Source organism: Vipera berus, assembly GCF_964194415.1.
Source record: "Vipera berus genome assembly, chromosome: 2".
NCBI classification, from domain to species: domain Eukaryota; kingdom Metazoa; phylum Chordata; class Lepidosauria; order Squamata; family Viperidae; genus Vipera; species Vipera berus.
In genome coordinates this window covers 138,042,809-138,052,369 of record NC_138203.1, presented here as the reverse complement: position 1 = coordinate 138,052,369, position 9,561 = coordinate 138,042,809, and positions in this window count along the sequence as shown.

Genomic DNA, 9,561 nt, shown 5'->3' with positions numbered 1-9,561 from the left:
TTCATACATTACATTCATTGGTTCAAAATAAATGACCCAGCTATACACTGTTCTACACATACTGTAAAAACACCTTCCAAGGCTGCTAAGAATTGTGGTTCTGTAAATATCTGCAAGGCTACGGCATTTCTAGTCTGTTAGTCTTTAACTTGCCTTTTTTTAGTGGCAGGGTGCACTTAATTTTAGGTTATTTGGAATAGCATAGAATGAACTTTCATTATGCAGAATAAGTTAAATGGACATAGTTAACAAAGTAATCTTCCAGGCATTTACCTATGCTGGTTTATTGGTTTAATTTTCAAAATAAATGATGCCTTCATGTGTGGAACCTGTGAAGCAAGCATTGGGTGTCTAAAATCACGGAGAGAAGTGGAAATGGCATAAAATGAGGAGGAGGTTGGGTGTGAACAGCTTCCCTTATTTTAACAGGTGTTAACTTTCACATATTATTGCTGCAGTGTCTGTGATGTTCAAGCTTGCTAATTTATTCTCACAGGAACATTCAGCTATTCAAGGACATTGCATTGATCCTCCTTTTTTTTCCAGCACCTCTGTTTCAAAAGAGGTCAAACCTGTGTAAATGGAAGGGGTCTAAAAGCAATTACCTATAAACAGAGGGAAAGGAAGTCCTGTTTCAAGGTATTTATAACTAAATCTCTACCCATAATCACCAAGCATAGATTGGGATCATCATGAGGTAAGTCAGTGTTTGGTTAACCATGATCTGTTAAATAAGCCACAATTAGTTTCCTAAGAGAAAAAACCCCACATAGTTTAGCATAAAATGTGAATCCAGATTTTGGCTAATTTTGAGAAAAGAAACTATCACATGGGCTGTGGAATTAACAATGATTAAGTGCTAGAATACTGCCAAGAAATCACATTCTTTGGACTTGGTTTTTTAATTTCTCCTGTGGATTTATGACAAATCTAGCGTGGTGGCTTAAGGATATCTTTTTAACTTTGTATACGTTTATATTGACATTTGTATATTTTGGGGAGGATTTTTACTTGTAAGCCACCTAGAGTTACTTGTACAGTAAAATAAAGAAAAGAAAGGAATATTTTACACATGATTTAATCATTTTTATTAATATTTCAGGCTGGATCTTGGCACAAAACATAAGCTGACATTTTGCAAACTATGCTGGCTGGGTTCACATAACGTATGACCAAATCTGGACTTTTTTTATATTAACACTCCACAAAAGGATGTTAATAAAATATAAATGACATAATAACATTGTATCACAGTAAAAAAGCACACTTAACTTTAAGTTTTAGATTTACTGAAACAATTCATTGTATTAGAGTCCAAATGTTTAGCTAGATAGCCACATCTTTCCTGAAAACAACAAAAAAAAGGATTTTTTTTAGGATTTCATTTTACTACAAGTGATTATCAAGGAGTTATTGTTTCTCATTAAATTCAGAAGATCATTGGTGCATTCTGAGCAAAGCCTCTTCTGAACAACTGAAAATATACAACAATAGGTATGGAAAGAAACAATGCTAGGAGTTTATTACAATGTTTTATCAATATTTTCATTTGTCATCATAGGGTAAATGGATTTCTGTAGTATTCAGGTTAAATCACTCTTAAGACTCCATTTCAGATCCATAACTAGTGGAAAAATTCACACTGCTGGCAAAATCTTTGTCTCCAGTAGAAAACCCATGATTTCTGAACATTTAACTATGATTTGGTATTTTGCCTGGTCTTCAAAACATTGGAATTTTATTCATTGTTTCATTCATTCCACTTATTTAGCCACCCATCTAGGAGATTAGATATAAATCATCTACATACAAATTTCCATATTGCGCTGCAAAATTAAGATATATAAAAACTTGATTTAGCATGAACTACAAACTAGGCCACTATCACTTTTTCATCAAACAATGATTTAATCAAAGCACAATTTGGTAAGACATGCAGATGCTTATCATGCCTCCGAATAAGAACTGTTACTAGGCCAGAGGGGGTTAAAATAAGACAAAATATGCAGCTACAACTACATGTATCTGTATGTTAAAGATTTGTTTAGAATCCATATTTGGTGATTTCCTGCAGCCTGGTTCTTGGGGGAGAAAGTAGGACATGTCAGAAAGAAGAAAATGTAGCAATTAGAGACTATGTGTATTGCAGTGTAACTACCATATCTTGGTTTGGGAATCATAGTTTGACAAGAATGTTAACTCTGTCAAAGATTCTTAGGTCTGCCAGAACTACAGTTCTTAATGGAATGGAAATAAGCATTAAAGTTGCTTAAATCTATAGGGTAACTATAGCAATATCTGGCTTCTCGTAGTGGGATTGGTTCTCGCAACTAGCAAAGTCAAAACTAAACATACCACTTTGTGGCTCTGCACACTGCTTGCATGGTTGTAGCAACTGGAGTATCCCACCATTTTGCTTCTCTGGTTGTCTGCTTTGTAATGTGCTGTGCATTACAAAAATTAAGGGCAGAAAAAGCCTTGCTAATAGTGGCAGCGTCTTCCCCCAGTCCTTCCTCCCTCACACATACCACCCCCAGATCTGTCAAAGCTTGAATACGCTGTGGAACAGGGACCAGTTCAGCCACAGTTCCCGGGTTTCAACATAACATGAATAAAAGGGCTGGGAAAGAAGGATTGTTGGCACTGTGAAAAGATATATATATAAACCAGGAGGCCCATACAAGCTGCTACTACTGTAAAGTATTTCTAGCCTTTTGTTAAAAAAATATTGGAATTTTTAGTGCAAAAAAGGATAAAAAAGTAAAACAGAAAAAAAGACAGAAAACAGGAAAAAAAGGAAAAAGTGAAAAAGGAGCAAAAGCATAGAATTATGACTTCCATTCTTCTTTGCATCAAGTAATTGCCATCTTAATCCTTCCCCTTTCTCTTTAAACTTTTTTATCCTCAAATCCATAAATAATCAATCCAGTCTTCTTTCAACCTAAATCCATACAAGGTCTGTATTTTAAAAAAAAATATTATTTTCCCCTGACCAAAGTGGTCAGCACTGCCATTTCCACATGAGCTCTGTTACTTTTATGATCCAGACTTCTGTGTGTATTTTGTTATTCTTTCATCTTTGTATATAAAATAATCTTCTCACAACTACTATATATACTGCTCAAAAAAATAAAGGGAACACTTAAACAACACAATGTACTGTATTTAATAGTAGGATGTCTTATCTTGTGTTCCCTTTATTTTTTTGAGCAGTATATAATATTAGCTTCCCGTAGTTATTTTCCAGTTCAGCATCCATACAATAACTCCAGTTTCGTTGCAATGTTTCTACTCATAACAGGTTTTCCCCCTTTATCTGGAGGGAGGCAAAAGGAAATTGTGACAAAGTGTTCTGGATAATAGCAAGTGTGGTTAGGAAGGCAGGCATACCTGTCAGACTGCAAAGCAATCCACAAAAATGAGGACCCAGATTGTTGGGGGCAATAAGCTGACTTTGTAATAATGCCGCTGGGGGGACAAAAGCCCTAATAAGCAGGCATATACATAGAATGAAGGCTATTGCTAAGCACATTGATTTGTGCTTTAGATTGTAAGCCGCCCTGAGTCTTCGGAGAAGGGCGGGATATAAATGGGATTAAAAATAAAAAATAAAGGCCAAAAGTCTCTAGGTGCTTTTGATCTTTAGTTACTGTAGATTTGAAACAAGGCGTCTCAGTCTTTTGGTGAGCTCTTTTTTAATCAGACTTGCCTTTTTCTTTCTTGTTTACTAATTACCTAGGACTGCAGCAGGATTCTCAAACACCTGCTGAGGTTACAATACAAAGCTATAGAGCCATGCAGTTAAACGTTTAAGTGAGTCAGTTTGGAAACATAGCAGACCTTTTCATTCAGACAAACTTTTAAATTAGATTCTGCAAGTAAGTCCACCAAGGCCATTATCCTACCCCAAAAAAGGATTTTAATAATCTGGCTACTCACACATCTGTGAGAACGGATGCTGTTTATTTTACACACACACACACACACACAAAGTAAAAGACTGGCTAGCAACAAATAAAGTGAGGTGAGACAAGTGCAGTTGACAAGCCAAATGCAGTTCACCAACACTTTTTTACACTCCCTGTCACACCCACCACTACAATTTAGGGGCAAGCGCCAGAAACAATTTTCTGCTTTGAAAGACAAGCATCTACTAAAAATAGGTTGTTTTTAACAGGTTTTATAGTCTATTTATAAAATCAATCCCACCCGCCTCCAAAAAAAAATGAAAATAAGGATAAAAATTCCATCTTCAACCTATGTTGCGATATCCTTGCCACAGCCTCCAGGTGGCCAAACTGGGGTAAATAAGGATAGCACCTGGTCATGTAAATAAACCATCAGGTGACTTTTGGTTTTAACACTATGAGGCTGTCAATCCAGCCTGCCATAGATTAATTCTTCAGGGGGGACTAATACTGTTTAGTGTGAAGCCGCTATATTTTTTCCATCAAGAAAAGCTAATTGTACTTGGTCTTCTAAATAATTTTAACTTAGTAAAATAGGCAAACAGCTTTTTTTACAAACTTAATTAAGCAGGAAATTTATTGCTAAACTATTTCATCATCTCTCTTCTTCTAATATTGCTCACTAAATCTTTGGATTCAAAATATGTTTAAAATACAAATATTTCCATAATTCATAATCTGGCTATATAAATGAACTACCCATGACATTTGTATGTATTGACTTTTTTGGTGAGCAAAACTAAGCAAGGCACTAGGAAAAAAAACTCTGTTTTATCTGTAAATAAAACAAACGGAGGGGATGGATGGATACACACACAGACACACACTCCTTGTGTAAATGAGTAATGGATCAGATTGAGGATCAGTGGAGTCATTCTGTAATTATAGTTATCCAACTATTGGATTATAAAAGCAAAATGTCAGCCTAAAGCAAACAGCAGCATATGATTCATCCCAGTACATTGTAATTAACATGTTGACAATTTTGAACTGGCAGTGGGCTAAGGCTTTACAACTCTCTGCTTTTCTAGTCTTTGCTTCACAGTTCTATACAATCCTCTGATTGCTCTCTTTACATTCTGCCAAGCCTTCTTGCCACCTGTCAAACATATACAAAGAGATAGAAAAAACAAGCTGGAGACGGAGAAGACAGTTCTATAAAACCATCATGAATCTAACATGCAAAAAGGCTTCACAGGTTAGCAGGTAAGATACAAATGTGAAACCAGGCAGTTTGAGACCATGGAGTAAGTACGAATCCCTGTTGGCCATAGAAGCAACCATGTCCCTACGTGGAAACCCCTTAGGTTGAGTTGCCAAGGTCAAGGCTCTGTTTTTAAATTTATTAAACTTCAAAACCAAACAGTGTTTGCAGTGGTCGTCATTCTAACAATTCATACGAATTGCAACAGTATTAACAGTATTAACCCAGAACAAACCATTATCAATAGTGGTATATCGGGATTCATAAAACCAATCTTAATTAGCCATGGCTTGTGGAATTGGCAACAAGCTGAACAATAAACAAATTTAGAAACCATTGTAATTGTAGGCTTCAGGAAGAGGGGTTGTACAATTTGTATTACAAATATGCTTCTGATGACAAGCGGTAAGGAGTGCTTATTTTGACTGGATCATCTCCTTTGTAGAAGCTCCAGTTTTGAAGGAAGGAAATAGAATACCACATTCTGACAGTATGTATATTTTTTTAAAAAAAAAAATCTGCAGCAGAATTAAATTAGATGCCACTGAGTGATGAACCTCAGTGAAAATATACTGTTTCAAGCTTAATACAGTTAGTTTGTTTTCTCTCCCTTTCTGCTTCCTTTTTGTTTTCTGCACCTTGTTTTTAAATACAGTAAAAAGGTCATTTCCAACTCTAGGGGCCGGTGCTCATCTCCGTTTCAAAGCCGAAGAGCCAGGGGCTTGTCCGAGGACGTCTCCGTGGTCATGTGGCCGGCATGACTAGACACCAAAGGCGCACGGAACGCTGTTACCTTCCCACCATAGTGGTCCCTATTTTTCTACTTGCATTTTTAACGTGCTTTCGAACTGCTAGGTTGGCAGAAGCTGGGATGAGTAACAGGCGCTCACTCTGTTACGCGGCACTCGGGATTCGACCCGCCAAACTGCCGACCTTCTGATCGACAGGCTGAGCGTCCTAACCCACTGAGCCACCGCGTCCCTTAAGTACAGTAGTGAGCCTTATTTTTTGAGTTCAGCACAGCCCATGGAAACTAATAAACTTTGGGCAAGTCTGTTTTAGAAACATTGTTTTACCAATGTAGTAGCCTCAGCAAAAAGGTCCACATAAAGATGCAAACATGCTGGTTCAAACTGGTAAAGTAACAAGCACAGATGTTCAAATGCACCCCTATTCCTCCATAGGGTGGAGACTGCCAGAGTACTACTAATTATGAAGCTGCATGAAAATGTCTCCTTGCCTGTTACTGTGTATTTTGTAGGTGCTGCCACCTTTTTTCCAAAATCCCCAGGGGTCAGATTGCACTTGGCTTTAGCCATTATTTGTTACAGTTCCAATTTGAACAAAGGGTATATTTTGCCCTGCTGGGCTGGGGTAGTGCAGAGAGAGCCATGTTCTTTTATGCCAATGGTGCAACTATCCCTTTGACCACTTGTATAGCGTTGGAGGACTATAGCAATCTACTGTGATGAGGCAAAGCTAATCCAAAAGCAAGGTCATGGTTTCTTCAGAGGCGGTCCAGAGCCTCAAACACTCTTGGCAAAATCATGGAAATTGAATACAGCAGGTCCCTTAAATATCTTGGAACGCCTTTCCGTTCCTTTGGATCATGAAGGGAATAAATTAGGTCAGTCACTGAAAAGGCTGACAAGAGTGCAAAGGCTATACTAGGTTTCTACTGTTCATGAAGAGGACATTCTAGACCAGGGGTAGGCAACCTCAGCTTTTGTGACTCGTGGACTTCAACTCCCAGAATTCCTGAGCCAGCTATGCTGGCTCAGGAATTCTGGGAGTTGAAGTCCACGAGTCAAAAAAGAGCCGAGGTTGCCTACCCCTGTTCTAGACTAACAGATCTGTAAACCATAAATAATCTCCTGAATGCTATGTGGTTCCCAACTATGCTCTTACATAAAGTTAAATCCAATGAAAATCATGCAGTGTTTTAGGTGCCTTATTTTTATGTTCCTTTGCTGAATTTGTCCTGCATCCATAAAACTAAATCTGAAATGGTCCCCTACTGGAGTCTGTAGCGGTTACTTACGAGCTCAAATTAGAGACTCTTTAGTTGTTCAAATTTCTTCACAATAATTTCAGTCAGCTTTTAAGTTCAACTTCGGAAGATGTCAGTGCAACTTTTTGAGCCAATTTTTGCTAGCTCCGAGACTGGACGGGTGTGATGCGAAAGTCCTTCCTTCCGCCCTCCCTCCTTCCCTCTGTGGATTACAGAAGGATGTCGCAGAACCGTAGAGTGCTCACCGATAGGTGTTGACCAACCAGCTTGTTTGAAAAATCTCTAGTGAAGGAAGAACTCACCACTTCACGTGTTCCACTGACTGACAGCTTGTATAGTCAGGATTTCCTTCAGGTGTTTAGCCTGAACTTCCTTCTTTCCACTAAAACTTCCTTTTAATTCATTTGTCTGGGCCTGTTTCTAAGATAAGACAGTAAGTTCGTTCCTTTGGTACGATATCCCATCTGATATTTGAAGACTACTGTCATCTCTCTCCTTAGCTGCCTATTCTTTCAGTCTTCTGGGACTTCACCATTTCTACAGAAGTTCTCAAAGATTACTTGACAGTGTTTCTGCAGTCCATCTGACCTGAGGGAAAACATTTAAATTAGTTAAGTTCATTGTTAGCCTCTCCTTGCCAGTTCCGATCTGCAGTTTCCTCATTCCTCAAGCGCATAACAACAACCAGCTCAATTTTCCTTTTGAGAAAAAAAGATGCAAAATAAGAATTAGTAAGTTCTTTCTTCACCATCACCCTATGGATAGAGATAGGCCGTATGCTTTTCATTTCAGTTCCCTCTTTTGCACTTTAAAATGGGCATTCCCCGCCCCTTGCTTATTACTTCTACAAATTAATTGTTCCAATTAAGTGATGTTGTATTTGCATTACAGGCACTGCAAACACTGCGGTGATATTTTTGCTAGGAGACATACTAAATACAGCCAATTTCTTTTACGTCTAGATTTATAGTTTACAGTTTCTTCCCATCCACTCTTTCTCCTTGCATTATCCCTCAGGATATCCTCTAAAGGTAAAGGTAAAGGTTCCCCCGCACATGCGTGCTAGTCGTTTCCGACTCTAGGGGCCGGTGCTCATCTCCGTTTCAAAGCCGAAGAGCCAGCGCTTGTCCGAGGACGTCTCCGTGGTCATGTGGCCGGCATGACTAGATGCCAAAGGCGCACGGAACGCTATTACCTTCCCACCGCAGTGGTCCCTATTTTTCTATTTGCATTTTTACGTGCTTTCGAACTGTATCCTCTACCTGCCATTAAAAAAAAAAACTTCTCAAAGCCACGATTAGAAAAATTAAAGCAGCGGCTAGAAGGATAATCAGAGGGAAGACCACAGAAAGGTCTGTTGGTCAAGAAAGGGACAGAATGGTGTCCAATGGAGGCTTGGTGTTTCTTGAGGAAGCAGTGCCACAAGCTTGCCTCATGAGCTAAGCTGGGATGGGGGGGGGTCAATGATAAAGGCATGACTGTTCCTCTAGCAAAAGTAGACAACATGGTAGAATTGACCGCTTATTCAACCAGTTCACTCCTTTACACTAGCAAGCTGTCATTGAATTTGATGATCAAGAGAAGAGTTGCTTTCTTTTAAATGTAATCCTTTTCACTGGGAATGACCTGCAGACAGATCACTTACCAGCAAAATAGAAAAGTTGTGATCACAAAGGTGGTAGCACATGAGAGCATTCCAACCCTATGATTAAAGATCAATGCTAGACTACTTGCCCCTAGCGCAGGGGTAGGCAACCTTGGCTCTTTTATGACTCATGGATTTCAGCTTCCAGAATTCCTGAGTCAGCTGACTCAGGAATTCTGGGAGTTGAAGTCCATGAGTCATAAAAGAGCCGAGGTTGCCTACCCCTGCCCTAGCGCAACCATTGAGTGTTTAGGAATCTGCTTAAGCATCATCCAAGCATCCTGGCTACAGATGGAAAATTCACGTTGCCAACAAGGCATTAGAAAAAAAGCTATTCCCAAAATTATCCCAGAAATTTCTTGTTAGAAATGTAAGAAACCAAAAGAAAATAGAGTCTGTATCTTGGGGCATTTTTTTTAGCCCCAACGCAGTTAAATTGTACTTTCAATACTATTAGCATAATATTGGCATTTCAAATAGCTTTTATGGCTGCCTTAAAAGTTTTGTGCATATTTGCATGGTGCACATGTCCAAGCTTCTAGGCTCTTCTCTTCCTGCCACCTCCACATTTCCTCTTTAAAAAGAAAAATATTTTGGAGGACGAAAACAGGGACTAAGATGATCGTATTTCAAAAGTATTTTTTTCCTGCCAGTGCAGTATTGATTTAAAATCTCTCTGGCCTAAACAAGAAGGCTGCATTCACAATAAGACAATGTATTTTTCCCCCTCTGT